This window comes from Berghia stephanieae, chromosome 14 (genome assembly GCF_034508935.2).
Source record: "Berghia stephanieae isolate SIO BIC M18660-M18661 chromosome 14, UCSD_Bste_1.3, whole genome shotgun sequence".
Lineage (NCBI taxonomy): Eukaryota > Metazoa > Mollusca > Gastropoda > Nudibranchia > Aeolidiidae > Berghia > Berghia stephanieae.
This window is the reverse complement of record NC_088373.1, coordinates 30,695,283-30,702,782: the sequence shown is the minus strand read 5'-3', so window position 1 is coordinate 30,702,782 and position 7,500 is coordinate 30,695,283.

The following is a 7,500-nucleotide window of genomic DNA, read 5'->3' as shown; positions in this document are numbered from 1 at the left end:
CTGTTAACGGCCAGGTAGTCATTATTCACATGAGTACGGTGAGATAATGTGAGCAAAGAGCCTTTTCCAAGGACTCAATTATGCGCCGGACGCGAGGCTCGAACCCAGGACCATCCGATCCGAAAGCGAGTGTCATACAACAAGACCATATAGCCGCACAAAACTGCAGCGGCGTAACGAATACAATATTCGCTTTTTTCCAATTGTTCATCCCATAGGGAAAATATTTCTCTCTTTGTCTATTCCAAGGGAGGACTGGAATAACCCAGGCGTCAGCTGCAGTGCAGCGCCGCAAATTGAACTTGGGTGAGGTGACTTGCTCAAGGGCGCACAGAGCACTGGGTAATCGAACTCGGTACTTTTCGGGTACGAGGCAAAGAACCATGCCGCTGAGCCACGCTGCCCCTGTTTACTGTTAACCAAAATGGATAGTTTTGATGTTTGGGATATGAACAGTAAACCAAAATGGATAGTTTTGATGTTTGGGACATGAACAGTAAACCAAAATGGATAGTGTTGATGTTTGGGACATGAACAGTAAACTAAAATGGATAGTGTTGATGTTTGGGACATGAACAGTAAACTAAAATGGATATTGTTGATGTTTGGGTCATGAGCAGTAAACCAAAATGGATAGTTTTGATGTTTGGGATATAAACAGTTAACCAAAATGGATAGTTTTGATGTTTGGGACATGAACAGTAAACCAAAATGGATAGTTTTGATGTTTGGGACATGAACAGTAAACCAAAATGGATAGTTTTGATGTTTGGGACATGAACAGTAAACCAAAATGGATAGTGTTGATGTTTGGGACATGAACAGTAAACCAAAATGGATAGTGTTGATGTTTGGGACATGAACAGTAAACTAAAATGGATAGTGTTGATGTTTGGGTCATGAGCAGTAAACCAAAATGGATAGTTTTGATGTTTGGGACATGGACAGTATAGGTGTACCCAAGGTCTTATTTTCTTTCTTACTAAATTTCCGAGACATTAATGAAGAATTTTTGAAAGTTTCTGTTGCCAACGTTAATTATATTCGCTTGGTTTCAAGGGGGATAACTCTAGCCTTTGTACATAACTCTTCTAAGGTGCCGGTAAAGTCATTGTAAATAAACTAGAGAACAAGTTGTTGAATTTTTCGCCTATTTTCTTTTCTTTGAGCGTTTATAATCTGATTGATATTATTTAGTGAAAGCTAATCACTAACAGGCCGAAACTACTTTGAAATAGACTAGCATCCTATCCAAAGGATAACAAGCAATTGCTATTGTACATTCCACTCCACAGGCCTCATGGCTCTGAGGGACTACATCATCACACAATAGTACGTATTGATGTAGGTAAAATATTCTTAACATCCGACAGCCGGATATGTATCAACACACTAAACTGTGTGTAGTAACCTTGAACTTTTATTGTATGATTGACATACTTTAGTGAGAACTAATCACAAAATGGCTGTCTAACAGCAATAACAAAGTGCTGAGTGACGTCAGTTTTATTTATTCCATGCTTCTGGTTTACAATAATCAATATAAGCAGGTTTGCTGAAAAAGTGTAGTCCCAATAGCTCAGTGGGTAGAGCACTCGCTTCACACGAAAAGGGTCCAAGATTGATCCCGGAGGCAGGCAATATTTTTTCTGACCACGTCCCCCGCCCTCTCTTCCTCCGCTCCGTCCACTCTGTAATTGGGTAGCCGGATCTGATAGATCTGTCGGAAAGTACTTTGTAATAGATTAGGGTCCTACCCAAAGGATAGCAAGCAATTTGTATTGCCCGTTTCGCGTTATAGAAACCAGAATAAATTCCGGCTCCAATATTCTTAAGGGGCGGTTTGGGTCTTTTCAAAATAAATTTTAGTTACCAATATTGGGCGGTTTTAATCATTCTGAATCGTCATTATATGTTAAAAAACAACATTTATGGTAAAAAATTTTAATTGTCTGTGTTGATACCCATTTTGAGACCTAATTTAGGGGTCTGACATCAAAAAATATAACAATCTTGTGGCAAACGTTCCACAAAAACTAATGAAGGAATACCTCCATATTCTTCACTATTGTCAACATTGTACTATTGTGTGTCACCATAGAGAGATTTTACGGCTTTAGCTTATGGAATTTTTATAAGAACATTACAAAGTTGAGAATCAAAATGTTATGACAAAATTGATGTTTAAAATTCAGAATTAGGATAATAATTAAAAATTCACATCACATTTATCCAAAAAAATCTCTCTATGATGACATAATACATTATCTCTGTGATGACTGTGGAAATATTCAGACGATTTCGTTGAATAGATTCAGAGAAACGTTTGACACAGTATCCCATACCCTTAGAAATATGACATTTTGAGAAAATAGCAAAATAGCTTCCCGTTTTTCACACTTTTAAAACTATCTGTACCATTTTCGACGGTGTTTTTAGTGCCTTTATAGTCTACTTTAAGAATTTGGACTTCAATTATATTATTTCTAAGATAATAAAATATCATTTTCCACCAAAATCTCAAAATCAATTTTTCGAAGGATTTTCCCAATGATTAGACCCAAACCGCCCCTTAATGATGTGAAAGACTATATTGAAAAACTGAAATTTAATAAAACGACCCCCTCCCACCCCGCAAAGAAAAAAATAACTTACATTGTTATGATGGAAGTCGTCCATATCCAAGACCAGTGACAGCTCCAATGAATCGGTGACATGTTTGATTTGATTCGGCACCAACACCTAAATCAATAGTAACTACACTGATCCAGGATCTCTCTACATATCAGAAATGTATGAATTCAAATGAGGCCGAATTAATCCCTGAAGAACTAAGAAAAACTGCAGTGGTCTTCGTACTAGAGTCACAACAAGGATGGAGAGAGCAGCAATACTTATCGACCAGATGAATCCACAATTCTCAGCAAGCGTATTCAGACGGTGAGGCATTACTACTAACTACTAACATATATACTACTTACTATACTACTACTACATACTACACTACTAACTACTACTACTACTACTACTACTACTACTACTACTACTACACTACTACTACACTACACTACTACTACTACACTACTCACTACTACTACTCACTACTATCTACTATACTTACTACTACTACTACACTACTACTACTACTACTACACTACTACTACTACTACTACTACTACTACTACTATACTACTACTACTACACACATATACAATACTACTACTACTACTACTACTACTACTACTACTACTACTACTACAACACTACTACTACTACTACTACTACTACTACTACTACTACTACTACTACTACTACTACTACAACACTACTACTACTACTACTACTACACTACTACTACTACTACTACTACTACTACTACTACTACTACAACCACTACTATACTACTACTACTACTACTACTACTACTACTACTACTACTACTACTATCTACTTACTACTACTACATACACTACTACTACTACTACTACTAACTACTACTACCTACTACTACTACTACTACTACTACTACTACTACTACTACTACTACTACTACACACTACTACTACTACTACTACTACTACTACTAACTACTACTATACTACTACTACTACTACTACTAACTACTACTACTACAACCACTACTACTACTACTACTAAACTACTACTACTACTACTACTACTACATACTTACAACTACACTTACAACTACTACTACTACTACTACATACTACTACTACTACTACTACTACTACTACTACTACTACTACTACACTAACACTACAACTACTACTACTACTACTACTACTACTACTACTACTACTACTACTACTACTACTACTACTACTACTACTACTACTACAACCACTACAACTACTACTACTACTACTACTACTACTACTACTACTACAACTACTACTACTACTACTACTACTACTACTACTACTACTACAACCACTACTACTACTACTACTACTACTACTACTACTACTACTACTACTACTACTACTACTACAACCACTACTACTACTACTACTTTTACTACTACTACTACTACTACTACTACTACTACTACTACGACTACTACTACTACTACTACTACTACTACTACTACTACTACTACTACTACTACTACTACTACTACTACTACTACTACTACTACTATTACCACCAAAGAATTTGAACACACAAATCAATAATACAGACCGATCTCCAGTTTTTTCTATGTAGATTTTTGCTTTCACAATTTGTGTATAGGTTGTTAGAGTTCAGACCATTTGACAACAAACGTGTGATGTCAAAATACTAGTTAAAATCTCAATGGAAGTGTATATCACTCTTCCAGAGGACTGGACACATACCTACGTGGATGACAAAAAAACCCCACTAAATTACAAATATATGAGTGACGTCAACTTCGTCCAATCTATAACTCAATGTTCTAGCGTGTAGTAACCCTGACCTTGAATTTGTGTCCTATAATAATGTGTTCAATTAAAAAAAAAAAAACAAAAAAAAAAAAATACAAACAAAAAAAACAATCAGTTTCACGGCCTTAATCAATTAATTCATAATAAAAGATATGTGAAAAATCATTTTCGCCTAACGAATGTCAAAAGCCGAAACGTATATTTGTGAATTGTTTAACACGATGTGCCACTTAAATCCTCATAATTTTGTATCATTGATGTAAGTAGATGGAATTTCAAGTTGACGACAGAGAACAAACACATCGAATAAGAGCGGTCTACAGTCAGGTTTTCGTCCAACCAAGCCATCGATCACGTGATCTGGCTTTGTCCAATGAATCGATAATTTCTTAATCAACGTAAACGCGCGGCTTTGGTTATGAAAATTGACACCTAGATAACCACGCCTCTCGGACAATCGTCAGAATGTAAACAAAGGTAAACATAGCGAACTACACATGTTTTACTTACTATCGATGACATGTGTCTAAATAAAATTCTCACTGTTCTTCTGCTTGATCAATAGAACAAAACACGGATAACTATGTTTAACTTTAAACGTTTATAATATGACCGAGAAAATTGTGTGATAATTAGTCACCCATTTGGCGGTTATAAAATCAATAACAATGATCGAAGAGAAGTCAATCTCTCACTCACTCTCTCTGTCTCTCTCTCTATCTCTCTCTCTCTCTCTCTCTCACACACACACACACACACACACATATCGATGGCCCGTTGATCAAACCTGTGAAGTAGTCTCTTTTCGATACTATACTTCAGAGGTTTGATCAACGGGCCATCGATATATAACATGTTTGATCAGTGTTTTGGATATTTTGTCTTTCTACTTGCCATTCCTGAATTCTACACTAGCGACCGCCATTCAGCCCAATACAACATTCTCGTTTATTATTCCAAGTAGTTCTAAAACAAGCACTCATGTCTAATGACCTTTCTGTATTTATTCATTGCAATATCCTATTCCATATTGATTAAAATTATGTCAATCAACGGGTGAGGGTGGGGGTGGGGGTTGGATGTGGGGTGGGGTGGATTGTATTGCAATGCGCAAGTCTTTACTAGAATATTGGTGCTCCTCAAGGTTGTTTATTGTCCCCTGTATCATTCACGATATACATGAATGACTGTAGAAGTCAAAACCTGCGTGTACCTTTAATAAAGTTTGCAGATGAGACCGCTCTTCAAGGCTTCATTGGCAACGAAGTGGCTTATAGACAAAAAATTGATAGATCTGTGTCTGGTGTGATGCCCACCACCTAGAGCTTAACATAAGCAAGACAAAGGAGCTAGTGATTGACTTTAGGCGAGTAAAGGAACCGATAGAACCGTTAAAAATAAAAGACCAATTCGTCCAGCGAGTTTCTCACTACAAATAGCTTGGTGTAACGATTGATGACAGGCTCAAGTGGGATGAACACTTGAAAATAATAAAGCATAAGATGTGCAGACGTACTTTTTTAAAATCAAAACTAGTTCAGTTTAGAATTGATAAAACCTTTTGCACATTATTTTATAGAGCAGTAATCGAAAGTGTTTTGTCATTTTGTATAACAGCTTGGGGAGGCAATTGCTTAGCAGTGGAAAGGAACAAAATAAATTCAAATATTATAACATCCATAATATGCTATATAAATTATGTTGACAAGGTAGATCTTTTATACGAGAAATTTTGTATTAGTAAAATAACTAAAATATTAAATGACCAGAATCATCCACCAAGACCATCAGTTATTATGTCAGGAAGGAGTGGTCGCCCTTTCTCTATTTCAACAAAAACAGAGAGACACCGACAATCGGTTCTGCCGTCCAAGTTTTAGGCTTGAGAACAACAAGCAATAATCATTTTATATAATAATTTCCCGTTTTTGCTTTCAAATAATGTAAATATTAATTTATCAAATTATTTATTTTGAAATCTTTTACATTTTCAATTTATGGTGACAACTTTAACTATTTTACAGTGTTGAAATCATTCATATATAAAGCGCGGCTCTGGCTGTGGAACCGCTCCTTATTTATATAGACATCATATTTCTATTATCTATGTATATCTGTGTAAATTATAACACGTCTGTACAAAGAATTTCCTTTTTGGGATGCAATAAAGTATTATTATTATTATTATTTTTATTATTATTATTATTATTATTATTATTATTATTATTATTATTATTATTATTATTATTATTATTATTATCATTATTATTATTATTATTATTATTATTATTATTATTATTATTATTATTATTATTATTATTATTATTAACAAATATCGACTTCACCGTGATCAATCACAGTCGCTTTGAGGGTGGAGCGAGTGCGCTACCAACTGAGATATCTGAATCCCCTAAATCAAATCACATATTTCATACAAGATAACAAAAATCCAAAATCACAACCTTGAAATGATAGCCTCGTAATGATGCATTGCGTTTATTTTTTAAAAACTCATAACATCTTCCAGCAGGGTATAGATAGTTCCAAGTTGAAGTCACTCAGGTCTTTGTTATTGTTTTTTGCCATCCGCGTTTATGAGTACTTCTCACTAAATTGTATTAACCAGACTATAAACGATCATGGTTACACACAGTTTGTGTGTCAGTCCGTTATATTTCCGGATGGCAATGTTGTGAACTCCTTAGGCAAGCGCATACTATCTATAACTGTAGCCATTGTTAGGCCTGATTGTAGCCATCGTAAAGTAATAGCCTGACACTGTCCAAAAAAACTGACGTCAAAATGCCAGTCTTTTGCCACAAAAGAAAACAAATCGTCAGTTGTAGTCAATAGTTGAACCAATGAAATAACTTGTTTCCATGAGTTCTACTAACGACAACTCACTAGACGCTACACAAACCTAAAAAATGACGTCAAACTGCCAGTCCTAGAGGGTTCTAGTGTCAGGCTATATGTTAACGAAGGCTACGGCCTGACACTGAGACCCAAAAGGACTGGTCTTTTGGCGTCATTATTTGTTGGTTGTTTTGTTTTTGTACCCAGTTTTGAATGT